Source organism: Osmerus eperlanus, chromosome 18 (genome assembly GCF_963692335.1).
Source record: "Osmerus eperlanus chromosome 18, fOsmEpe2.1, whole genome shotgun sequence".
Taxonomy (NCBI): domain Eukaryota; kingdom Metazoa; phylum Chordata; class Actinopteri; order Osmeriformes; family Osmeridae; genus Osmerus; species Osmerus eperlanus.
Genome location: NC_085035.1, coordinates 10,315,080 through 10,341,870, shown reverse-complemented (window position 1 = coordinate 10,341,870; position 26,791 = coordinate 10,315,080). Strand labels below are relative to the sequence as shown.

The 26,791-nt window shown below is 40.4% G+C and overlaps 2 long non-coding RNA genes across 2 annotated transcripts; one reads left to right on the top strand and one right to left on the bottom strand.

Annotated features, from left to right (window-relative positions):
- Window positions 1-11,677: 11,677 nt before the first annotated feature.
- Window positions 11,678-26,705, bottom strand: LOC134038738 (uncharacterized). Its single transcript, XR_009932680.1, has 3 exons — window positions 26,070-26,705; window positions 18,371-18,436; window positions 11,678-12,071 (listed from the first exon to the last, which is right to left on the bottom strand). It is a non-coding gene; the product is annotated as an uncharacterized LOC134038738 (long non-coding RNA).
- On the top strand, window positions 15,335-17,081 carry LOC134039018 (uncharacterized). Its single transcript, XR_009932738.1, has 4 exons — window positions 15,335-15,433; window positions 16,261-16,311; window positions 16,422-16,853; window positions 16,947-17,081. It is a non-coding gene; the product is annotated as an uncharacterized LOC134039018 (long non-coding RNA).
- Window positions 26,706-26,791: the final 86 nt, after the last annotated feature.

Sequence of the window (26,791 nt, the reverse complement as noted above, 5' to 3'; positions counted from 1 at the left end):
ATCCTTCCGCATTACACACATTTAGTCAATGTTCTTAAACTCAACCGATTATTGTCATTTTACCATACTGTTCATATTGAACAGACATCAGTGTTTACTTGGAAAGATGACTGTATATTTCCACTTTTGATTTGTATTTCCATCGTAAGTTTGGTATTTAATTTCATTTGGAAGTGGTATTAAAAGGTCTTACATTTAACTTGTTTATACCTGTAGACACCCTGTGAAGCCCCCACTGCAGAGACAGTTGGTGACAGAGAGGTGCAGACATTAAGTTAAACATGCCTTAAGAATAGAGTAACAAATAGAGACTAAATGTGTAAATGGCTGTTGAAACTGAGTTGGTGCATGTCAGTTTAGGCAAAGGTAACCTTTTAAACCTCTAGGTTTAAAACAAATTCAGATTTGATTGGAACTCTCTTTTATACATTTATAGTTGGATTTGACATTTAATTCATTTAGCAAGTTGTTTAACTCAAACAACCATAACACGGTACATATGGTATACAATGCTGCAGTCAGATTTGGCGAAATTGTTAGCTTGGATGTTATCTTTACATATAGATGGGGTCTTGTTGATGCGCACGCAGCTTCAAGGCAGAAAGACGCGTTCCATTTCACTTTTACTGTACCTACACCTTTAATGTTCCCGCCATCCCCCCATTTCTGAATAAAGTTCGACTGATCTGATTTGTTGATTTCTGTTGCTATGAAAACCAGTTTAGCCAAGCTAACTAACATTGTTTTTAGCTAGCTTGCATTACCATTCAATTGCTAACAAAACATTAGTAAAAATAGCTTGCTAATCGGGCAGAACTTGAACTCGGGCAGGAGACTGAGACCTCAGCGCACCACTAGCATCTCGTCATATCACGCAGTCGGAGCACAGCTAGATAATCAGCGTCAGCGCTCTTGGGTACCCAGCATGCAGTGCGGCATGTTAAAAAAACAACAGCTACGCAAGGGATTTCAGTTGTTGTGTTCGTTCAGTTAGATGTTTGTAATGTTATTATGTTATATTCTGCGTTCTAAGAACGCTCTAGAACGCTCTTAGAACGCTCCTAAGAAGCTCTTAGCGTTAAGAGCTTCTTAACGAATCTGGGAAACCCGGCCATTGTTTGTTAGTTAATATAATCTTGTTGGTCACCTTGAGTGTGCATGCTGTGTAGTTTAATGGGAACAGAGAGTCGGCCATTTTACTATCACAGGCTATACTTGCAAGGAGCTGAACGTGGGCTGTGCCCTAGACCAGACCAATTGCCTATGAGGCTAATCTTGATTCTGGATTGACTGAGATTCTGGAAAGAGATCTACTCAAGAAGAGAGTCAATATCTGTGGTTTTCAAGCCATCTTTGAGAAAGTTTGAAAACAATGTTGCGGTTAATATGTTTTGATTGTGGGAGGCAACTTTTGGACTACACCTAAACCTCATGCGGCCACCGCACCACCCGCACTGGCAAAGAGGGAAACAGCATGGATGGGGAAAGTGTGTGGGCAGAGCAAGCAGTAGTAGTACATAAACTACACACGTCCTTTACTAAAGTGTATTCTGACTTTCATAAAGTTATTGTTGTAATCAAAGCTTTTAAAGAATGGATCTCTGCATGATGGGCCTGACCAGAGCACAGGTGGCCTGACAGAACACGCTTCAAAGTTGTCACTTTCAAAAGGGTGGCATTTTAACCCTGTCAGTCCAAAATGTCTAAAAGTTGGTACGCATGCCTTATTGCCAATGGGGAACAAAGAAGTCTCAAGAACCCATAATGTCGGCAGCATGGATATTTCTCTACAGTGACAATTTGTGAAGAATTTCAAAAAATGACTTCAAATCAGCCATTGATCCAATTGTATTGAAATGTTGTGTACATGTATGAAATACATGTCTGTGTCATGTCAATTTTGTAATGGTTTGCAATGCTGAGGAGGAACCCGCCATTGCTGCCTGCAGCTATATTTATTATTATTTTTCTTCTCCTTGCGCCCCAATATCTCAAAAAGTCCCTGGTCATAAATTTTCTAATTTGGCACATTGTTACTACATCCAAGTGGGTACCCCCACACCAAATATGGGCCACATCGGACCATAGGGGGCGCCACAGGCCACGCCCAAAAGTCCGATTTTCAAAGTGATGGCATTTCCACCCCACTGCTCCAATTCTTCTGAAACTTGGTGTACATGCCTCATTTCCCATGGGGAACAAAAAAGCCTCAAGGACCCATAAGGTCCGCCATGATGGATTTTCCTGTACAGTGATAATTTGGGAAAACCTTCAAAATTCCTCTTCTCTTGAACCAAAGCTCCAATTGACTTGACATTTTGAACAGATATGTATCATGGATGTATCTAAAAACGTTACTTAAGACAGTTGAATCAAATACAAAATGGCTAAAAGGGGTGTACTTATGTAAATGTCCACATTGCTTCAATATGTTTGTGTCACTAAATCAAATGTCATTTTGAATGATGGTTTTTCAAACCTAATAGGGTTCAAGATGACATCACTCTGAAGTACCATAAACAATTTCACCTTGGTATATCAACATATGATTGAATTAGAGCAGTTTCAACGTTGGCTGAATCTAACAACGCTTACCACAGGAGAAACAGCTTACCTTTTTATACAGTAACTGAACATGACAATATTCAACACTGAGAATAGCTCAATGGGCTGGGATGGTGACCTGTAAAGTATAAGGTAGTAGGTTGGAATCCAGCCATTATCTTTTGGCCTGTCATAATTTTGATTATCTGTTTAGCTAAACAGGATGACATCATTCTGAAATACCATGCACAATTTCATGCAATTTCGCCTTGAAATGTCAACCGTTTCTTAACCTTTGTCCCAAAGCTGACCAAAGCTAATACTCTGTCCTTTCTATTCCTAAAATCTCAACAGTTGGTGTGTAGCAGAGAGGATACAGAGACTGACTTGTAACCTTATGCTCAGGATTTCAAATCCCCATTCAGCCTGTTGTTGGCCAAACATTAAGTAGTTTTGCTCTCTTGTTGTCCAACTCTCGATCTTCGACAGTGTACATGTTTATAATATTTTGCCATTTTGCGGAGGAACCCGCATCGCTGCTTACAGCTATATTTATTATTATTATTCTTCTAGTAATTTATCTCATGAACACATTGGTAAAAAGTTTTGAAATTTGGCATATTGATACAACATGCCACAACTACGGCCCAAACACAGACTGGCCCACATCAGATCATAGGGGGCGCCACAGGCGACGCCCAAATGTCCGATTTTCAAAGTGATAGCATTTCCACCCCATTGCTCAAATTCTTCTGAAACTTGGTGTGCATGCCTTATTTCTCATGGCGAACAAAAAAGCCTCAAGGACCCATAAGGTCCGCCTGATCGATTTTCCTGTAGAGTGATAATTTGGGAAAAACTTCAAAATTCCTCTTCTCTTGAACCAAAGGTCTAATTAACTTGAGATTTTGTACAGATATGTATCATTGACGTATTTAAAAACGTTACTTATAGCAATTGAATAAAATACTAAATAGCTGAAAGGGGTGTATTTATGTAAATTTCCACATTACCTCAATATGTTTGTGTCACTAAATCAAAGTTCATTTTGAATGATGGGTTTTCAAACCTAAGGTGACACGCCCATGAAGTACCATAAACAATTTCACCTTGATATGTCAAAATATGACTGAATTACAGCTGTTTGAACTTGGACCAAATCTGACAATGCTCACCATTGGAGAAACAGCTTTTTTTTGTAGAGTAACTGAACATGCCAATACTCAACACTGAGAATAGCTCAACGAGCTGGAACGGTGACCTGCAAAGTACAAGGTCGTAGGTTCAAATCCAGCAACACTGAGTCTATCTTAATTTGAATACATGTTTAGTTAAACAGGATGACATCGTTCTAAAGTACCATGCGCAATTTCACCTTGATATGTCAAAATATCATTGAATTACAGCTGTTTAAGCTTTGGCCGAATCGAACAAGCCATGCTACAGGATATACATCTTTTTTTCGGGGGACAGAAACTGATCAGAATTTCTCAGCCTTGCGGGTAGCTCAATGGGTTGAAGCGTTGTACTGCAAAGCATAAGGCCACAGGTTCGTTTCGAGGCACAGTCTTTTGGCCTGTCATAATTTTGATTACTTGTTTAGTTAAACAGGCAGACATCATTCTGAAATACCATGCACAATTTCATCTTGAATGTCAACCGTTTCTTAACCTTTGTCCCAAAGCTGACCAAAAACTAATACTCATATCACGCAGTCGGAGCACAGCTAGATAATCAGCGTCAGCACCCTTGGGTACCCAGCATGCAGTGCGGCATATCAAAAAACGCAAAGACTTGTGGAAAATAGTTGGTTACAACAGCCGTGCAAGGGATTTCAGTTGTTGTGTTCATTCAGTTAGATGTTTGTAATGTTATTGTTTGTTAGTTAATATAATCTTGTTTGTCACCCTGATTGTGCATGTTGTGTAGTTTAATGGGACCAGAGAGTCGGCTGCTGTACTGTCACAGGCTATTCTCGCAAGGAGCTGAATATGAGTGCTGCCCTAGCCCAGTTGCCCACATGACTATTGTTTGTTGTGCATTGACTAAGAGTCTGGAAGGAGATCAACTCAAGAAGAGTTTCAGTATCCTATAAAAAGTTAATAATCAGCCCTTACTAATCATAAAATCTCAGCAGTTGGTGTGTAGCAGAGAGGCTAGAGAGACTGACTAGTAACTTTATGCTCATGAGTTCAAATTCCCGTTCAGCCTATTATTGTTGGCCAAACATGAAGTAGTTTTGCTCTCTTGTTGTCCAAGTCTCGATCTTCTACAGTGTACATGTTTATAATATTTTGCCATTTTGCGGAGGAACCCGCATCGCTGCTTGCAGCTATATTTTACAGTTGTTTTTGCATCCTTTTTCATCTGTAAAAACTATCGCAATGCATAACAATGACAGATATACTTATATTTTTTTTTAAAGCACATACCTCTTTTAAACATTTTGTAAAACCTTCTTCACTATTCAAGCCTTCAAAACAATTGTTTCGACTGCTTTCAGCAAACACACATTTTCTTCAGGAAACCTTTCTAGTTTGGAATACATTTGAAAAGTAAAGATTTATTATTATCAACTTTAAATAGTCATTCATTTCCATTCAGTATTCCTCTTTTGTTTTGGCAATACATTTACAATTTACATAGGTAAGGGCTTATTAGCAATACAAAATATTTTTTTACCATGATGGGGATCCATTAGTCATTGAAGGTTGACTGTATCTAATAGCGGGCTACTCCAACAACGCTTCTTGTGTGAGTACGGAACGATGACATCTTGTGCTCGCCTTGATATCATAAAGGTTATAGCAGGTAGGTAGGCTGTATAACTCATAAATTATTAATTCACATTTTGGGGACAATAAACGTGTGATTTATACAAGTTTTTAAAGTAATTTCATGTTTAATAATTTTATATCATATGCGCTACAACCAAAGTGAACAAACCGAACTACAAATATGGTGCCTATTATCGTTCAAACTTGTTGGCAGCGATTTGAGAAATTTAGTTTTCTTTTTAAACTCGTTATTTTAAACATCTTTGTCAACAATTTAAAATATACATACAAGCCATAAATTATCATAACTCGACAAGTCAACATTTAACTGTCTTTATATGTAACCTTCACTTAGCATAATTTCACATCATCTTCGAAAGTGGTTCCGACATTATGTGAAGAGTATCAATATTGGTCTAAATACAAAATCCCAGACAGGGAGTTGTATTTAGTCCCAGGTTGAATCCTTAACAATAAAAGTAAGTTTAAAAATATATATAATTAAGGAATTTAGCCACTATATACACTAAATCTAATTTTATGCATTTGACCTTTTCATGTCTCTGTGAAATGTGCGCCCGACACAAGGTCTAGTCCAGCAGGGTGAAAATTAAAATGTTGTCATGCGACTACACCAAATACATAATTGGAAAGGTCTTGATCAGGAGAGTAACACAATGCCAGTCTGAAGGCTCTACTTGGTTCCTGGTGTGAAATATGGACATCTGAACTTGGACTTTTGGCCCAAAATCTGGGATTCTAGGTGGCTCTGTTGATCCCCTGTTGGTACTAGGGTTATGAGTTGGAGTTCTTGTATGGTAAATAGTCATGGCTTGGTACAGTGAATAATTGAGGTTAGTTAAACACAATCATTCAATTTCATAACCATAGACCCAACAGATGTTAAAATGCATAAGTTCTATACGGTATAAAATACTGTATATAAAAATGCTGTGCAGCAGCATACCAGGGTTGCCACTTCACAGAAGGTGCCATCCGGTCTGTTGGACAGTGGATAGTGTGAAGTAAGCAGTTGATTTTGAGACAAATCAGCGTGTGTCACACTCAAACATCATACCAGAGGCAGCGCCGTCCTATTCACATGTTTGAACACTAGAGCTCTGCATATTTAAATAATTGAATCAATGTCCACTTCTAGCTTCATTAAAGCTTTGAGAAGATTCACATCCATCAGACGACCAGTGTTTCACTGGTCGTCTGGAGCCTGCAAAGAGCTGAAGGTAAATACGAGCGTCTGCTAAATGACTAAATACAGAGTTACAGACCCTCAAGACTAAAGCTGTTTGTGGATCTTCAATTCCCCCATGTGTCACATATAGGAGCATGGGAGAGAATGATTGGAGTTGCCCTTTGCATCTTGGATGCCATGTTACTTCAAAAGAGCTCTGCTCACCTCACCAGTTCGTACTGTAGAAGTGACAATCGTGAGATGGGGAATTTCAACAGTACTGACTAGCTAGGCTTGTTTCACAATGACTTTAGCTCCTGTCAGAATAGTCATAGTGGTATAGGCTACTGTAATGACACATTATACCAGGCGAGGAGTGTGCTGTCTATTCATTTAGACTGGAAAAAGTCAATTGCAATGTATAATGCTTATACCTGTGTTGTATTGAAGTGTTTTGTCACTGTGATCTTGCACTTAGTTCAAAAAGATCTTAATAGAACCTAGAATATTTGGAACCCCAACTAGGCGTTTTTTACACATTTTAAGTAGGGTCAGTCTATTAGATACTAATATAGGTATCTAATAAGTTGTTGGATCGAGGTTTGGCTCATATGGTTGCATTTTGTATTCTATCTCTGATTAAATAATTGGACATAAATGTTAAAAATTATGCTTTATTAAGATGTTTTTGCTGCAGAGCTGCTGGTGAAGGTCTCCCCGGCTTCTTCAGGGCTGTTTCGGAAGCTGACCACCTCCATTTCTATACAATTCTGAAAAACAACACAGTGAGTCAAAGATAAAACGAAGAATAGATTAACAGAGATACTAATTTCATAAACTAACCTCCTAAGTCAAGCCATAACTAAAAATAGTTGATGATCCCTCGCAGTGCTGATGCAGTAAACGTTCCCCTGTTTTCACCTAAGGAATTTTGGAGATGTTGCAATGCAATTATGGTTAGGGTTCATAAAAACAAAAGACAGCTAGCTGTATATTAACTATTAATGGCATATTTTAATTTAATCAATAGATTTACCACTGTTGGGGGATGAAAAGGGCAAGTTCTCTCGCCACCACTGTGGCTGGCAACCAGTCCTGTACTGGCCTTTCGGGACAAATCACACAAACATCATGGACTGTCATTCATTTGAGAGTGGTTAGCGGTTACAACACCGAAATAATTGGAAAGCGCTGGACATGAGTAAGGGTTAGTGGTAGGAGGCTGCTGGCACCAGCGCTGGATGCAGAGCAGGGGTTAGTGGAAGGAGGCTGGGACCAGCGCTGGGTGCAGAGCAGGAGGTAGGGCTAGGAGGCTGGGACCAGCGCTGGGTGCAGAGCAGGAGGTAGGGTTGGGAGGCTGGCACACTCAGGGTACCAGGGGTTGTGGACCTGAAAGGCAGGTTGATAAATAGCTGTTTTGCTTTGAGATTTGAAGATGGTCTGTCTAGTCATAATAAACACTGATAAACATTGGATATGTCTAAGCATATAATACAGATAGATGTTGCTACATGTAACTGAACCACCCCACTAACCCATTAACTAACAACGTTAGCCTCTAGCTAGCATCAAGGAGAACTCTGGCGGCCTTATCAGTCATTAATTAAAAACTCGCAAACAAATTGCTTTGCAAACAACTTCTGAAACGTCTGTTCCAAAACAACCAAATTCTAGTAATAAAATAAACATATTTTGACAAAGCTTGCTACTTTAAATACCTGTTTTGTTTGATGCCGGCTCATGGCATGCATTTCAGATATACATTGCGATTTGCGCGGTTGTATATTTCTGAATAAAGAGACGAAGTTACACAAACTCTCTTCATTCGACGTCATTTCCTGATTTTCTATCCGGTGGTGTCCCAAGCATAGATATATATAAAGGCCCAAGACCACATTATTCCTCAATATGCCTCCTATTCTTAAATGTTTATACTGCAAAAAATAATAATAATTGCAATACAGTTTGGGCTTCTATGTTTTGTTGCAAAAACAGGAATTATGGCTAGTAACTTCATCAGAACATAGACTGCACATGAAAAATCGAGCAAGTTGATTATGCTACTTACCAGGAAAGGGATGAAGTCGAACTGAAAGATAAAATAGCGTGGTAGATATGTAGCCAAAGAAACCAGCCAGGTCGCGTGATCTTGTTCTCCAGGTCTCGTTCCATTATGAATGACATAGTTGACATCTTCTATCTTTCCTCGGTTATTGCTTAAGTCCTTCCTTGGTTATAAATAGGAAGATCAGTTGAATACGGGTGGTAAAGGTTATGTAAAAGCACGGATCAGTGGTTAAGTAGTAGGCTTTAATAGGTTAGGGTATTATTCTAATAAATGTTCTATAGCCTACCTCTTAAAAAAAGAACAAGGCAAATTATATTATGAACTCGTTTTTTATCGCTTAAAAATTTAGAACAAAACCTTAAATGAACACGAAAACATTTCACCATTGTGTTGCTCCATTGAAATGAATTGGGTAATTAAAACGTGCCGAGGTCACGAAATATTCTCTCCATTGAAATGCACTGGTTGAAAAAACGTGGCATAGTCACGAAAAAAAGTGCCAATTACGTGAACGTGTCACGAAATATTTGATTCTTTTTCGTGACTGTTTCACGAAATTATGTGATACTGGGTTGGGTCAGCACACAATTTCCAGAAAGGATGTGTGTGCGTCTCGCCAAGCTTGCGCGTGTGTCAAGTAGGGTGACCATCTGTCCCGCTTTGCGCTGTATCGCACAGCATTTTCAATATGGCACGTGCGGGACAAGGGGTGAAAATGCTGTGCGACACAACGCAAAGCGAGACAGGTGGTCACCCTAGTGTCAAGGGGCAGGATGAGTCTGATCATTTGGAGCACGCGCGCTATGGAGCAATTCAATTGAATTCAATCATATATTGACATATCAAGGTGAAATTGCGTATGGTACTTCAGAATGATGTCATCTTGAAGGCACAAAGATTTGAAAAACCATCAGTCAAAATTATATTTGAGCCATTTTGTATTGCATTCCTTATTCAATTTCACCCTATAGAAAGACATGTATTCTACAAATATGTAACCATTTTCAAGTCGATTGGATCTATGGTTCATGAGGAGAAGGGTTTTGAAGGTTGTACCAAATTTGGACAGTACAGCAAAATCTATCATGGCGGACCTTATGGGTTCTTGAGGCTTTTTTGTTCCCCATGAGAAATAAGGCATGTACACCAGTTTTCAGGCATTTTGGAATAATGGGGCGCTGGGGAAATCACGTAGACTTTGGGCGTGGCTTATAGCGCCACCTATGGGCGTACATGGACCATTAGCAGTCTGGGAGTAGTGAGTGACCTGGTGTATCATTGGGCCAAATTTGAAAAAATCGGGTCAAGGACTTTTTGAGCTATTGGGCCATTTAGCGGAGAAATATAATAATAAGAATACTAACAAAAACAATAGGTTCCCTCCTACCGGAGGAACCCTAAATATAGCTGCAAGCAGCGATGCAGGTTCCTCCGCAAAATGGCAAAATATTACAAAAATGTACATTGTAGAAGGTCAAGAGTTGGACCACAAGAGAGCAAAACTACTTCATGTTTGGCCAACAACAATAGGCTGAATGGGGATTTGAACTCATGAACATGAGGTTACAAGTCAGTCTCTCTATCCTCTTTGCTACACACCAACTGTTGAGATTTTATGAATAGAAAGGGCAGACTATTAGCTTTGGTCAGCTTGGGACAAGGGTTAAGAAATGGTTGACATTTCAAGGTAAAATTGCATAAAATTGTGCATGGTACATCAGAATGATGTCACCTGAAGCCAATAAGGTTTGAAAAACCATCAGTCTTATTATCAGTCTAATCAAATTATATTTGATTTATTGACACAAAGATATTGAGGCAATGTGGACACTTACATAAATACACCCCTTTCACACATTTTGTATTGCATTTCTCATTCCATTTCACCCTATATAAAGACACATCTGCCCGCACACTATCCCCATCCATGATGTTTCCCTCTCCCAGCGCAAGTCAGATGAGATGCTGCAGCAGCCGTGTGAGGTTTAGATGTATTCCAAACATTTCCTCCCACAATCAATACATATCAACCGCAACATTGTTTTCAAACTTTCTCAAAGATGGCTTGAAAACCATGGATATTCACTTCTTGAGTAGATCTCAGAATAGCCTCATAGCCAATTGGCTAGGGTACAGCCCATAATCAGCTCCTTCTGTGTGTAGCCTCTGATAGTTAGATGGCCGACTCTTTGTTCCCATTAAACTACACGACATGCACACTCAGGGTGACCAACAAGATTATATTAACAAACAAACAGTAACATTACAAACATCTAACTGAACGAAGACAACAACTGAAATCCCTCGCATGACCTGTGTAACCGAACTATTTTCCACAAGTCTTTGCGTTTTTTGACATGCCGCACTGCATGCTGTGTACTCAAGAGCGCTGACAGCTGATTATTCAGCTGTGCTCCGACTGTGTGATATGACGAGATGCTAGTGACGCGCTAAGGTCTCTGAGTCTCCTGCATTAACAAGTTCTGCTCGATTAGCAAGCTATTTTTACTAATGTTTTGTTAGCTATTGAATGGTAATGCAAGCTAGCTAAAAACAATGTTAGTTAGCTTGGCTAAACTGGTTTTCATAGCAACAGAAATCACCAAATCAGATCAGTCGAACTTTATTCAGAAAGGGGGAATCTGTATTTTTTACTCTACTCTTTAACGCATGACTGTGTTTAACTTAATGTCTGCACCTCTATGTCACCAACTGTCTCTGGAGTGGAGGGTGGGGGCTTCATATCCAACAAATTACACCCCTGAACTTTTAAAACAGATCTAATGGCCTACTACAATTGTAAATATCCTATGGCTTCTTCTCCAATTGGGCCTCAATACAATGTCATCTAATATTTTCTAACCATTCTGCACAGTTTTTGGGGACTTTCCACACCAGCACCCTTTGCCCAGTCCCTCTATTCTGCCCTACTACATGTGTTTTCCAACACCAGTTACAATCAACCCTGGGCAGGGACGGCGCCAGAGAATTTTTTATACAGGTGCTGAGGAGGTGCTAGATCATTGACAGGGGGAGCAGTGCAATTATATATACATAAATACAATTAATAAAGAAGCAGTACTTCTCTTGAGTGGTTTTTATTCAGATGAATAATCATTGGATTCAGGTCAAAAGTCTATCACTTGAACTGGTTTCATCACTTAAGACACTCAGTCAGCAGCTTGGCATACTGGGACATGGAAAGGATTAAACATTTAGACTTTCATCAAAGTAAAAAATGCTGGTTTGTCCTTTTTCATCAATGTCCTCAAAAAAGCAGTCTGCAGAGCTACTGTGTCTGTGGGGTGACTGTCTGTCTCTGGAAGGCTGGCAGGCAGGGGCAAGTAGGGCCTGCAGGCAGGGCAGGGCAGGTGAATGAAGCTGTCCAGCTAGAGAGGGATAGTCCAGCAAGGGGTCTGTGATGCTCTCAGCATTCTCTGTTGTTGCTCTCAGCATCCTCTATTGAACTCTGTTGAGCAGGCCTCTGCATGACCTGTAACAGTGAAGAAAGGATCCATGTCAGTTCAGTTGTGAAAAACAAAGCTTTTTCCATCTACACTTGACATAAACTACAGTTTTGACTGTGAAATGCAGTGGCAGTACTTGAACTTGAATCCAAATGTGTTGACCTGATGGAGACCCATGCAAAGTCACTCAAAACACGGGTTCGATTCCAGGCTCTGGCAAGAGTATTTAGCTGTAAACTGGTCAATATATACACATCTGACAAAAGACCAGCTCGACCTTTGCCTGTAAACAGTGATTCTGACTGTCAGAGACCTTTAAATATTCTGACTTACTGAAATTGGCAAAACTAGCCTGGCTAACGTAGGTCGCTTTTTCAGGGCATATGACGAATGAAACAGGCTCGCCTTGAAAAATCAGATATACTGGCTATCTTTAGCAGGCCCTTGTCTACACAAAACAGTCCTCCCTGACATTTTTGGAGTAGAATTGAGTGAAATACAAAATTGTTTACACACTGCAAGTGGGCGAGCCGAGTCTGACTCTGAGGCTAACGTCAAAACAATGTACCCCCAGGACGCAGTATCACTCCAATTGCAAGTCCACAAATCACAAAAATAATCGGAGCATCTGGCTAAAAGCACAATTCCCCCATCTCCTAAAGGCTGCCCTCCTCGACCTTTTTTGTGTTGACCTAACTGTAAAATGGTGAACTTATGAACAGGACGCGACCAAAACATGGCTGCCGCCTAAGCCTATGCGGTCTCCCTGGCGCATAGGCTTATTACAAAGACTTTAACGCCCCAAATAAAAATTCTGAGCCGACAGGTCTGTGGGGAATTGCTTTTTCTCCTAAAGGCTGCCCTCCTTGACCTTTTTGATTAACAATTCGCCGAGATGCAAAATGATTAACTAACTAGCGAGGGTAGAATTTCTGTGTAAATTGTAGGGTGTGCTCGCTTGCGTCGGTTGCAGGTGGGTCCGTCCCCTTAAGTTTTTTTCCCCATCTAGTGATATTTTCAAGCATTTAGCCTACTCAAGAACCCCCTTTGAAACAAGCGAACCCCCTTTGAAACAAGCTACTGTAACAACGTTGTCACCGGCAGTATTTCAGATGGAATCGCGATTCAAACAGTACCATCTGCAAACTGAAAATATGCCCCCAACAACGTAAATAAGCTTTACATCTATTTAGGGAGAAATGGCTAATTCAAAAGAAGTTTGCTACGAGCAAGCTAGTTGCGGTGGCTAGCCAAACTTCACTGAGTGAGGGGATTGTTTGAAAGTGCCGGAAATGAGAATGTTTGTTTTGACATAAAGTTTAGGCTGTGGCACTGAAGCCAGCGACGCACCACACAAGCTTGAGTTTAAACTTTACATACATTCTTTAATGTGACATTACTTACTGTACATGCAAGTCAAGATACGATACTCGCTGTGCAACAGCACATCAATCCATGCGTCGTTGCTAACGTGTGCTCACGTGGTGACGTAGATAGCACTGAGTACCCTTCGTCGACTAAAGGCACTTTTTTGCCACAAAAACGTTGTAACCTCCTAAACCGTGCAACGGAACATAAATAAAAATACAAGCAACGCAATCGAGACCAAGACAAACATTTTGACACAGGCGTTGTCTATGTAGTCCAAATATTAACTGATCCTTAGGGGGGCGAAAATAAACAATAACTAGAGAGGGTACAATTTCTGGGGAAATTGTAGGGTGTGCTTGCTTGCGTCGGTTGCACAGGGGTCAGTTTTTTAATGCCATTTTTACAACTGATATTTCTGTATATTTTATATAAAAATGCAGACTTATTATTTATAAAGATTACATAGATTTAAAAGCATATTTTTTTGCTGCTCATTTACAACTCAAAATACGAGTGAAGTGTGGAATGAAATAGATGTCTTCTCATTTCCCCTGCAAGAGGCAGCCTCATAGCTGAATCAAAACGAATAAATTTGGCAGACCGTTGTAAAAATGTACCTAATCTCTATGACTTAAACGTCCTTTTAAGTTTTTCCCTTCTCGTGATATTTTCAGCCATTTAGCCTACTCATATTGCATTCATTCATGAATAAAGAACCCCCTTTGAAGATTATTCTACGACGTTACCGGCAGTAGAAGATGGAATCGCGATTCAAACAGTACCATCTGCCAACTGACTCAGTAACAACGCAAAATGTCTATACCAGTGTTCCTCAACTGTTCAGGTTAGTAGTCAGATAGTTTCACCTATTGAAAGACTTTTGATTTAAGTAAGAGGAGTGCCGAACATGTTCTGTCGGCGTTTGACTTCCTAAACAGCTGTGTAGATGTTTTTGTAGTGTGTCGCGTACCCAGCTAATACATGACGTTACGGCAACGTTGCCAGTAAGTGCTCAGTTGGTAACCCGCGACGTTACCTTCTGGCAACGTCGTAGCAACGTTATAAAGGGAATGTTGCCAGTTGGTCCCATGGACAACGTTGCCACGACGTCGTACCTTGGTCGGCTGGTTAGGTTATTTTTAGACCCGTGGGCAACGTTGCCGCGACGTTGTACCCTGGTCGGCTGGTTACGTTATTTTTTCGTCCCATGGACAACGTTGCCGCGACGTTGTACCTTGGTCGGCTGGTTACCTTATTTTTAGACCCGTGGACAACGTTGCCGCGACGTCGTACCTTGGTCGGCTGGTTACGTTATTTTTGGTACCATGGGTTAAGTTGCGGTTAAGTCGCTCTTTGGTCACAGGACAACGGATCTCGAGTGCAATATAGTGGTTTATCCAGAGATGGAGAGATCACACTGGACTGCTCTCAGTTCTGAAACTTTTGCAATGTAGCCATAGTGTGTGTGATTTTCAATCACACACAATATTAAATGTTGCACCCAGCACGTATAAATGTAGACAATGCATGTAATTCATGTGCAGCTCAGCCCCAGCATGTCATTGGTCATCAATTTTCTCATATGCAGAAACATAGCTTTAATAAATAAAAGACTGAATTTGGAATATAATTTAGTCTTTCATTCTTTACTATAAACATGTACAAAAGCAATAAATGTGTGATGTGTAACATGATTAAGCAAACATTCTTTGTACAGCACACCAAAGCTGTATGACACACAATGCAAATTTGTGCTCCAATAATTTTTGTAATACAAAATTGTTAAATGTGACCAAAAGGTAAGCGACTCTTAAGAGTTTCATTTCCAAAGACAAGTCATAACAGAATATTACAATTCTTCCTTAGCAAACCTGCCCCTCAGTCTTCCCCTGAGCAACAACTTTGCGCATGCCCATTTCAACGCATCGCTGAAACTGGGGTTTCAGAAGAGATTTTGCAGGGGTTCAACACCGTCTTGTACGCATTGGATTTCAACTGGAAATTAGCTACTTCAAAGGTGAGTTTCTTTACAGAAATAGTTTTAAATATATAAACATATTTTCAGAAATTGGATGGGGCATGCTAATACGTATATGTTTTTAAATTTAGGCTATTTAGCCTGTTTATGTGCTATCAGATTCACAATGTTTACGTTAGGATTTCGCTAGCTACAGTACAGTAGAGGTTAAACCCTCCAGAAAGTTATGTTGAAATACTGAAAATGCATAGGCCTACATGTTATCAAAGTTTAGCGTCTCACAAATCACCCACAAAAGAATCAGTGAAAATAAATGTTCAGAACTGTTAAAAAACCTTGTCCCAAAATAGTTTATTTAGCCCGGAATTTTCAAAGACTGTGGAGCTAGCGTGGCTGATCACGTTTTAATCACAGCAATGGCGTCTATAAAAGTATCATGTCACTAATTTTTCCAATTTGTACATGACATCTTTTTTTGGATACGTTTATTCATTTTAACCTTTTAGATGCGTGAGTTTTAAATATTTCCGACGCTTCCACCAGTTATTTTTCCAAAACGGCAGCTAGGTATCTTTAATTAGCTTCCGTTACCTAGCAACCTAGCATAATACTCGTAGCAATGCTACTACCTGCTAGTGTTACTTGTTAGCCTACTAATTGTAAATTTTGAAGCCATACTATAGCGTTTGTCATATAGTTTTTGTCTATCGGAAAACAGTCGGTTGGAATGTTCAGAATCACACATGTGCGACGCTACGATGTGGGGCCCTGCTTTCGAACGATCACATATGTGCAATGCTACTCCTTTAATATCAATATGCTATAACTATGTACATAAACTACATTCCATTTTCATTTCTGTACAGATTATCCTACCACCGTCACACGGCCTAGCACTGTGTCCCTGGGAAATGATGGTAAAGTAATGAATGACCGTTTAAAACAGTGACAATAATTGTATGAGCCATGGCAACCTAAAGGCTATGTTTTGAAGCAAAAGCATGACTTAAAACTTTTGCATCACCAGATTCCATACCCCTAGATGTCAACTCTGGTCTGGTGGAGGTGAACCAATTGGGGGCCCAGGAAAACAGCTGGCAGCCAGGCAAGTGCAAATATAAGACACTCAAAAAAATATATGCTTTGTATACAACCATTCAAGGTAACATTTGTTATTTACATCAATGTTACAGCTAATCTAGAAGAACCACAGTGTATGCCAATCATGCTAACTCTTGTAAACTTGTTTTACTTGTCTTTAATGACAGACACATTACAGGTTATGCTCCGGAAGATGGAGACATTGGAGGAGAACCAGCGAGAGGCTCTCCTATTCAGGCGACTACAGGGCAGACACACTTAAGAGGTGCCAGTGATGGACCTACAGGTGGCCCAAACACAGGCTGAACTCCAAGACCTTGAGGAGCGCCTTTAGGTGCTGGAGTTGCGAAAGAGAGTGGTAAGTGTTTGGAGATGCCATGACCTATGGCTTACACGCAGCGTTCAACGTTCACATTGGTGCTGACAATAAGTTCATGACTTCTAATTCCAGACGCTGTGATGAAGTGGAAGACGGGACTGGGAGAGAAAGCTGTGGAGCTCCTCATAGAGGAGACACTCAAACACACCCCGGCAGCCCATTCAAAACAAGCCAGGTGAATGAATCATGATTGCAGCTTCCATATCCAACCTTTCACATGGCTATGTGACAAAAATCTAGAATCACATATTTTTTTGATGATGTATATTATTTTAGATGTGATTTTTTTAATGACTTGTATACCGCCTTTTTACACGTGCAATTATGTTGCTAGAACACTAACTTATTTTGTGCTTCATTGTCAGGGCGAACAAACAGGACCTGTAGCGGGGACTGGCAGAAGATTTTAATTCCCTGTTTGGAACTTTGTTTGAAATAAAATGACAATGTTACATGGAAATGCTGCCTTGTTTATGATTAGCTGGAGTTAGGCTACACATCACACAAACATAGTCCTCCTAAAGTTGGCTACCATGTAGCCTATTATACAAGAACAAGTAGCATTTTGGGTAAATGAGGTCTGCATATGAACCGCCCCAATATAAGCAGTAGAATTGAGAAATATAGGTTACTTAGTTAACGTTGTAGTTACGGACTGGCAACATCACAAAAGTACGTTGCTAGGAGGTTGCGGTTACAGACTGGCAACGTCGGAAAATAACGTTGCCACGACGTTGCGGTTACGGACTGGCGTCCCACAGATGCACGGTCCCGCAACGTCGCCAAAGACGTTGCGGCAACGTATGTTTGGTCATCGAGTGACGTTGCGGCAACGTAAGGGCAACGTAACTGTGTTAGCTGGGATGTGACCTGGGTTCGCCGTTCTATTAGCAGCCATGATTGTCATGTAACTGGGTCTAGTTAATGGCGTAATGTTATGGGCATGGAGATGAGGCTACCACAAGGGGGCCGGGGAGCAGGGCGGTAGGATATAACAGAGCAAGACGTTAGATACGACACACACGCCACGAATAAAGGAGACTTCTCAAGTTGTATTAAACGTGTCACGGAGCATTCATTCCGCAAGCAGAAGCTTGTACAATGATGACAGTAGCGTCACTAGAATGGCCATAACTAACAAAAAATCAAATATCGAATCTGTCTGCTGTTCTACATTGCCCACATAATTACGTATATTTCATTCCAAGACTCTGCCGAAACCATTGATATCCTTTATGTGTCTGTGCGGTCAGAAATACAACTCCTTTGGCAGTTTCAAAAACGTTCATGGTGCGTGTCTGTTTGGTTGCCACGGTGATGGCGAAGCTGTGATAGCTAACGAGCTAGGCAGAGAGAAAAACGAACATTCACCTAGCATCCACACCTCAAACAAGTTGACCTAGACGCAAAACTACACGTCCAATCAATAAAATATGTCTCTACCGGCAGTTTCGAAATCGTCTTCCTTCTTGCTTTCTCTGACGGATTTTACCCACCTCTCCATTGAAGTTAGTGAGAGAATTTGAAAGGCTGCTCTCGCTTCAAAGCTCATAGCTGAAAATCTGTAAAAAATCAAGAAGGAGCAAACATTTTAATGTATTTCAAACTGTCATAATTCAAAATTGGCTGAATATTTGAAAAAGCTGAATCATTTGGGAATAGCTAAATGTCTTGTTAACATTTTACAAAAACCTTAATATCTTAAAAAGTATAAAAGTGAGAAATACCAAAAGACATAGCACACATCTCCTGAAGGAGCTGGGGTCTCATTCATAAAGCTTGCGTACTCACAAAACCGGGCTGAAAATGTGCGTACGCCACTTTCCACGCAAAGGTTATGATTTATAAAAAACAAACTTGACGGAAAAATGGTCACGAACTGTGGGTAGTGACCGAAAGAACGAGATCGCGAATACAAGCGGCCGAAATGAGTTTTCTCCGCAGGGTTTCCTGGCTCTCCCTTAGAGATAGGGTGAGAAGCTGGGTCATCCGGGAGGGGCTCAGAGTAGAACCGCTGCTCCTCCGCGTCGAGAGGGGCCAGTTGAGGTGGCTCGGGCATCTGATAAGGATGCCTCCTGGACGCCTCCCTGGTGAGGTGTTCTGGGCACGTCCCACTGGGAAGAGGCCCCGGGGAAGACCCAGGACACGCTGGAGGGACTATGTCTCTCGGCTGGCCTGGGAACGCCTCGGGGTCCCCCAGGAAGAGCTGGTGGAAGTGGCCGGGGAGAGGAAAGTCTGGGCCTCCCTGCTTAGGTTGCTGCCCCCGCGACGCGACCCCCGGACAAGCGGAAGATGATGGATGGATGGAACTTGACGGAAAAATGTGCGGTCCTCCACGCAAACTCTGACCCTCCCGTAGGCCTACGCACATTTTGGAAACAGTTGGAATTGGCGACGCAGATGACCGTACTGTAGTCAGACTGCAGAAAGTAAATGTGGGAAGAACGATTACTCGTAATATTTATATATTTTGTTTTCCTCACACACGTTTTTTTCACTCGATTTCATCATTATCATGAAGATTTAATCCAGCAGTATTATTTTAGCTTGTACTGAGTGATAATTGTTCCATAAACACCTTGTACAATCAACTCAAAATTCAGCGCTGTCACCATCATATTGTCCACTACCGGAGTGCAGGAGGGGGAAATGCCCGACTGCATGGAATGCAGATAACATCACATATCCTACCTTTAAATAACTGCAGAATACAGTGTATAACTAAATATATTTATTTAATACTGTGCATATATCATCATATGTCAAAAACTGGAAATACAGTCGTTAAGCTCCCGCGCAATCGCTACACTCCACGTCATCGTTATCAGTCCAGACTTTAATAGATTACTGTTCATAACAAAACGCTTTTGTTTTCAAATTGAATCTCGACTCGCGGTATCACTGGCACAGTTGACGCCACTCGCACAGTTTTTTTAAATTGGTGATCTACCGGCCACCAAATTTTCGGAGATTTCGGGCTCCACCAATAGGCTAACAGTGTCTGAGAAGTTGTCATGCGCTATGATTTACCGTAAAGAACAATCGCATGCCAGGGTCATGATGAGATACTAGATTAGCATTCATGAGGTGCTTTGCATTGACTATTTATGGTTAAAAATGGGCGTGTTCAGGGCGGGGTACAATGCTGATTCACGTACGCACACTTGTGGGTAATCTGTGATTTATAAAGGGAACATTGCGTACAGGTGTGCGTACGCACGGTTTTATAAATCTGAATTTTTGTGTGCGTACGCCATTTTAGGCTTTTGGGCGTACGTACACTTTTAGTAAGAATCCTACGCACAGTTTTATAAATGAGACCCCTGAACTTTTTGATACAAAAATTGTAGGAATCTGTGAAAGTATGCAAGACTAGTTAAAGGACAAAAAAACGAAGAACTAAGAAGTTGGAAAAACAATAGTGAGAATGCTGAAACTAGAAAGTGCATTTCCTCCAGAAAATGCGTTGGAATGCTGAAAGATGAATTATTTATTTTTAAATTGCTGAAAATAGGCTACAGAAATTAGAAAATACCCGCAAGCTGAAATGAATTTCAAAAATGTGTGAGTCACACAAAAGAGTCAGTGTGGAAGCTGAACTGAATCATCTAACAAAGCTAAGTGCTTAAATACAATGCGGGAGAATAAGTTTGAACGTTGTGAAGCAATCGAAGACATAGTAGAATTTCAAGAGGCAGTGTGGAAGCTGAACTGCATCATCTAACAAAGTTAAGAGCTTAAATAGCCTACAATGCGGGAGAAGCCGAAAGCTGAACTGTTAAACTGTAGAAGTAGTAGAAGTAGTATATTTGTTTTAGTAGCTGAAATTATAGTGCTCTTAGTCTTTTAACCCGTTAAGGAGTAGCGTCACACATATGTTCGAAAGCGGGCCCCACAGAGTACCGTCACACGTGTGATTCTGAACATTCCAACCGACTATTTTCCACAAAAACTATATGACAAACGCTATAGTATGGCTTCAAAATTTACAATTAGGAGGCTAACAAGTAACACTAGCAGGTAGTAGCATTGCTACGAGTATTATGCTAGATTGGCTAGGTAACAGAAGCTAACTAAAACTAGCTAGCTTCCGTTTTGGAAAAATAACTCACTCTGGTAGAAGCGTCGGTAATATTTAGAACTCACTCCTTAAAAGGTTAATGAGACGAGTTGACTGAATAGCTCTGTCTTGTGACTCCACTAATCAGCTAATACCAATCACCTGCGTGAGACTGAGTGCTGTGTGTCTGTCGTTGCCACGGTGATGGTGCAGCTATGATTGCTAACGCGCTGAGGGCAGAGAATAACAGAAATGTAGCTAGAATCCACACCTCAAACAAGTTAACCTAGACGCAAAACTATACGTCCAATCCAAAAACTAAGGATATTTTCCGAGACCCAGGACTCTGCCGAAACCAGAGATGTCCTTTATATGTCTGTGCGGTCAGAAATACGACACTACCGGCAGTTTCAAAATCTTGTTCTTTTTGCTTTCTCTGACGATTTTGTCACCAGATTTGCATTGGTCTCTATGGGGCGAGAGTTGGACTTTGTCTCGCTTTCGTGGGGCTCTGAACAAATGTGTACGTCTGTTGGATTCAACAGACAACTGTCTACGACCAGCACAAAATTAGCTATCTATTGATCCAAAAATGAAGCATGAAGAGCGAAAATTGTGGCAATGCTGGCAAACTAGAAATATTTTTTCAACGAAATCCGAAGCTCAGGCTTCCACTCTAAGCGTTTCAGTCGGCACTCTAGGGTTTCACGTACACACCCATGTAAATCTCAGAAACGGCTTGAAAAAGTCATGAAACAATCAGTGATATTGAAAAAAGTTGAATAGATATCAAAAAGCTGAATTATTTAAAAATAGTTTAGGGTTTTGTCAACATTTTAAAGTTTAAATGGTGGCTCTAGCTGAAAGATTGAGGAAGAAGGATTTGGAAAGTTGAAGAAGTTTAAAGAAGTTTGAGAGGATTTGAAAGAAAACTCCATTGGAAACCCATGTTAAAAAGATTATGAATATTGATTTATATATTATATATATAAGCATAAGAGGTACAAAGCTGAAAAGTCATAGCACCCATGGCCTGAAACTGCTGAATTTTTTTGATAGCTGAACGGTTTTAATAGCTGAAGATTTGAAGGCGCTGAAAGGTGCCACGGAAGAAATAGAAGATAAATAATAAAAACTAGAAAAGGCATTTCCTTCTGAAAATGCGTTGGAATGCTGAAATCTGAAATTATTTTTTTTAAATGGCTGAAAATACAGAAATGAGAATATACCCGCAAGCTGAAAGCTGAAATTAATTTTAAAAATGTGTGATTCACACAAAAGAGGGACTGTGGAAGCTGAACTGCATCATCTAACAAAGCTAAGAGCTTAACCCTTGTGTTATCTTCGGGTCATTCTGACCCATCAGTCATTGTGACCCACCGTCGTATTGTGACAAATTTACCTCATACAAAAACAAAGTGAAGCATTTTCTTTTAACTGTCGGGCTGTCTCAGACCCCCCACATTGGAATGGTTAAAAGAAAATAATTTGTATTTGTTTTTGTATTGGGTAAAATTGGGTAAACACAACGATGGTTCGTTATGAACCTTTGGGTCATGTGACCCGAAGGCAGCACGAGGGTTAAATAGCCTACAATGCGGGAGCAGCTGAAAGCTGAACTGTTAAACAGAAGAAGTAGGCTAGCTAGTCATAACAAGAATATTATAGTTTTAACAGCTGAAATTATAGTTGGGGTAGTAATATTAGGATAGTAGGATATTTTCCGAGACCCAAGACTCTGCCTAAACCAGAGATATTCTTTATATGTCTGTGCAGTCAGAAATACGACTCTACCTGCAGTTTCGAAAACGTGTTCCTTTTGCTTTCCTGGTGCGTGTTTGTTTGGTTGCCACGGTGATGGCGCAGCTGTGATGGCTAACGAGCTAGGCAGAGAGAAAAACGAACATTTACCTAGCATCCACACCTCAAACAAGTTGACCTAGACGCAAAACTATACGTCCAATCCCAAAAATAAGGATATTTTCCGAGACCCAGGACTCTGCCGAAACCAGAGATGTCCTTTATATTTCTGTGCGGTCAGAAATACGACTCTACCGGCAGTTTCAAAATCTTGTTCTTTTTGCTTTCTCTGACGATTTTGTCACCAGATTTGCATTGGTCTCTATGGGGCGAGAGTTGGACTTTGTCTCGCTTTCGTGGGGCTCTGAACAAATGTGTACGTCTGTTGGATTCAACAGACAACTGTCTACGACCAGCACAAAATTTGCTATCTATTGATCCAAAAATGAAGCATGAAGAGCGAAAATTGTGGCAATGCTGGCAAACTAGAAATATTTTTTCAACAACATCCGAAGCTGCCCTCCACTCTAAGCGTTTCAGTCTGCACTCTAGGGTTTCACGTAAATACCCATGTAAATCTCAGAAACGGCTTGAAAAAGTCATGAAACATAATCAGTGATATTGAAAAAAGTTGAATAGATATCAAAAAGCTGAATTATTTAAAAATAGTTTAGGGTTTTGTCAACATTTTAAAGTTTAAATGGTGGCTCTAGCTGAAAGATTGAGGAAGAAAAAGGATTTGGAAGTTTAAGAAGTTTTAAGAAGTTTGAGAGGATTTGAAAGTAAACTCCATTGGAAAACCATGTTAAAAATATTATGAATATTGATTTATATTATTTCAAGCATAAGAGGTACAAAGCTGAAAAGTCATAGCAGGAATGGCCTGAAACTGCTGAATTTTTTGATAGCTGAACGGTTTTAATAGCTGAAGATTTGAAGGCGCTGAAACGTGCCACGGAAGAAATAGAATAAGAATAAGAAGTTGAACTAGAAAGGCATTTCCTGCTGAAAATGCGTTGGAATGCTGAAAAATGAAATTATTTTTCTTAAACTGCAGAAAATACAGAAATGAGAAAATACCCGCAAGGTGAAATGAATGTCAAAAATGTGTGAGTCACACAAAAGAGGCAGTGTGGAAACTGAACTGCATCATCTAACAACGCTAAGAGCTGAAATACAATGCGGGAGAAGCTGAAAGCTGAACTGTTAAACAGAAGAAGAAGTAGGCCTAAGCTAGCTAGTCATACAACGATTAATAAAAAGAATCACGTAGACGCGCTTATTGAGTAATCGCATAACTAATTACACATGTAAACAGAGTAATCGTATGGCATAAACCGACAATTGGTTTCTCATGGTCAAGTAAACGCACTCAGTGGCGTAGTAGAATAAAACAGTTCCATTAGCAATAGTAGTAAAAGAGATATTAGCAGCACCTGCAGTCACCTCTTGTAAATTGTATTAGGTTGAAATACTATCAAACTCTGTCTTGTGACTCCACTAATCAGGTAATACAAAAAATATCACCTCTGACCATGCTAAAAAAGCTGAAAATAGTGAAAATTTTAGGCTGAAGCTTCAAAGCGCCTGAAAGGTATTTTTGAAAGGGGCAGGAGCTGGACATTTACATTACATTTACATTTAGTCATTTAGCAGACGCTCTTATCCAGAGCGACTTACAGCAAGTACAGGGACATTCCCCCGAGGCAAGTAGGGTGAAGTGCCTTGCCCAAGGACACAAAGTCAGTTGGCATGACCGGGAATCGAACTGGCAACCTTCGGATTACTAGCCCGATTCCCTCACCGCTCAGCCATCTGACACCCCTGGACGAAGGCATAAAACTACAGAAAAGAGAAGAACAATGCAAAAAGAGAAATAATTCAGAAGAATTTGACAATTTAGTAGAAAGTCATTTGCTCAGGTTTCAAATTGGTCTGAAATGTATTTTAGAGAGGACCTGGAGCTAACTGATTAAAATGCTGCTGCAAAAAAAGTTTAACTATTGTGGGTAGTAAATAAGATCATGCTACATCTAACCAGCGGATCATCTTGCAAGTGTGTCAAAGTAGTATTTTTACAGACTGTATTAACACCGTAGGCGTGAATAATGCATGCATAGTGGTTGTCGTCCATCTGTAGCCGAAGCTAAGCTAGAGAGAGGATGCAATGGGAGACTTTCTACAGTACGCCATATCTACTGCTTCAAATTGAAAACGGAGACCATCTTTTGATTAAAGACAAGTTCCTTAACCTCTGTTGTCAATATCGCCAATAAAAAGTAAATACTCTTCAGTTACGAAGAACTCAAACACGCCCCGGCAGCCCATTCAAAACAAGCAAGGTGAATGAATCATGAATCATAGGACACTAACTTATTTTGTGCTTCATTGTCAGGGCCAACAGACAGGACCTGTAGCGGGGACTGGCAGAAGATTTTAATTCACTGTTTGGCACTTTGTTTGAAATAAAATGACAATGTTACATGGAAATGCTGCCTTGTTTATGATTAGCTGGAGTTAGGCTACACATCACACAAACATAGTCCTCCTAAAGTTGGCCACCATGTAGCCTATTATACAAGAACAAGTAGCATTTTGGGCAAATGAGGTCTGCATATGAACCGCCCCAATATAAGCAGTAGAATTGAGAAATATAGGTTACTTAGTTAACGTTGCAGTTACGGACTGGCAACGTCGCAAAATTACGTTGCTAGGAGGTCGCGGTTACGGACTGGCAACGTCGGAAAATGACGTTGCTAGGAGGTCGCGGTTACAGACTGGCAACGTCGGAAAATAAAGTTGCCACGTCGCGGTTACGGACTGGCAACGTCACAAGATTACGTTGCGGTTACGTTCTGGCGTCCCACAGATGCACGGTCCTGCAACGTCGCCAAAGACGTTGCGGCAACGTATGTTTGGTCATCGAGTGACGTTGCGGCAACGTAAGGACAACGTAACTGTGTTAGCTGGGAGGTAGCTAACGCTCAAGATCTCCAATAATCACAAGGCTTGACTTTTTTATGACGTTTACTGAAGATTCTTGATATTTTTTGTAAAACTGAAGATACAACACAAGAATGGAAGCATACATTAATACACAAACACAATAAGACATGCCATCCAAGAAACATGAAAACACAGCTTACTGCGAATGTATGCAAAAACAGAAGCATTCTCTCACTTTCGATACTGATAAACCTATACAGAGAGCTACTAAATGCTAGCTGCTTGGAGCGTGTCCTAACAAACACGTTAACGACAGAAATAATGTTACAAACACATGTCCTGCAAATATAAACGTTCACACCAATTATCCATCCTGTACACGTACTTACAGATAAATAGTGTCCAAGGCAAAAACGTAATAAGACAATAACCACAACAACAGCTGAGTTCAACTGCGCGTCTTGCTCTTCAACTGGGGACGTTTTCATTTCCCGCCCGTGCATCCTAGGTACCAAATACATTCCATAGGGGGCGACACACACAATGTATCTCAATGCAAACCAAACGAACAATGTATGGTTTCAACCTAAAACAAATTAAACGAAGGAAGGCAGCACAAGAATTGCAATTGCAATATTAGTCAAAATAATCGCAATGATCTTATTTTCCAATAATCGTTCAGCCCTAGTGTCAGTCAACTTTATTATGGACTTATTCCAACAGGTGCTGCAAATTTCAAGAGTTGGTGGGCGGAACATCAAGGACTGTGTCCACAAAGTGTTGGACAGGTATCTACAACATGTTCTGCATGTTCTCGTTAGCATGTCAGAATAGGTTGTAATTCAATTAAAATACAAGTTCACAACCAAATGCATTGTGAGATTATAGACCAGCAGGAGATAAGTAAAGGGATGAAAGGAGGACCACCCTAGGGGACACTGATCAACTAGTGTAAAGTGTTTATTGCATGTGTAATGTTGTTCCTACATATATCCTTCACATTAATTTATTGTAATTTATTTTTCTTTAGGCTCTTCACCAACAGCATCATGGCCAAATTTAATTTGAAGGGCAAGGGGAAAAGGGGGAAACGCCCTTTAGAGGGAACAAA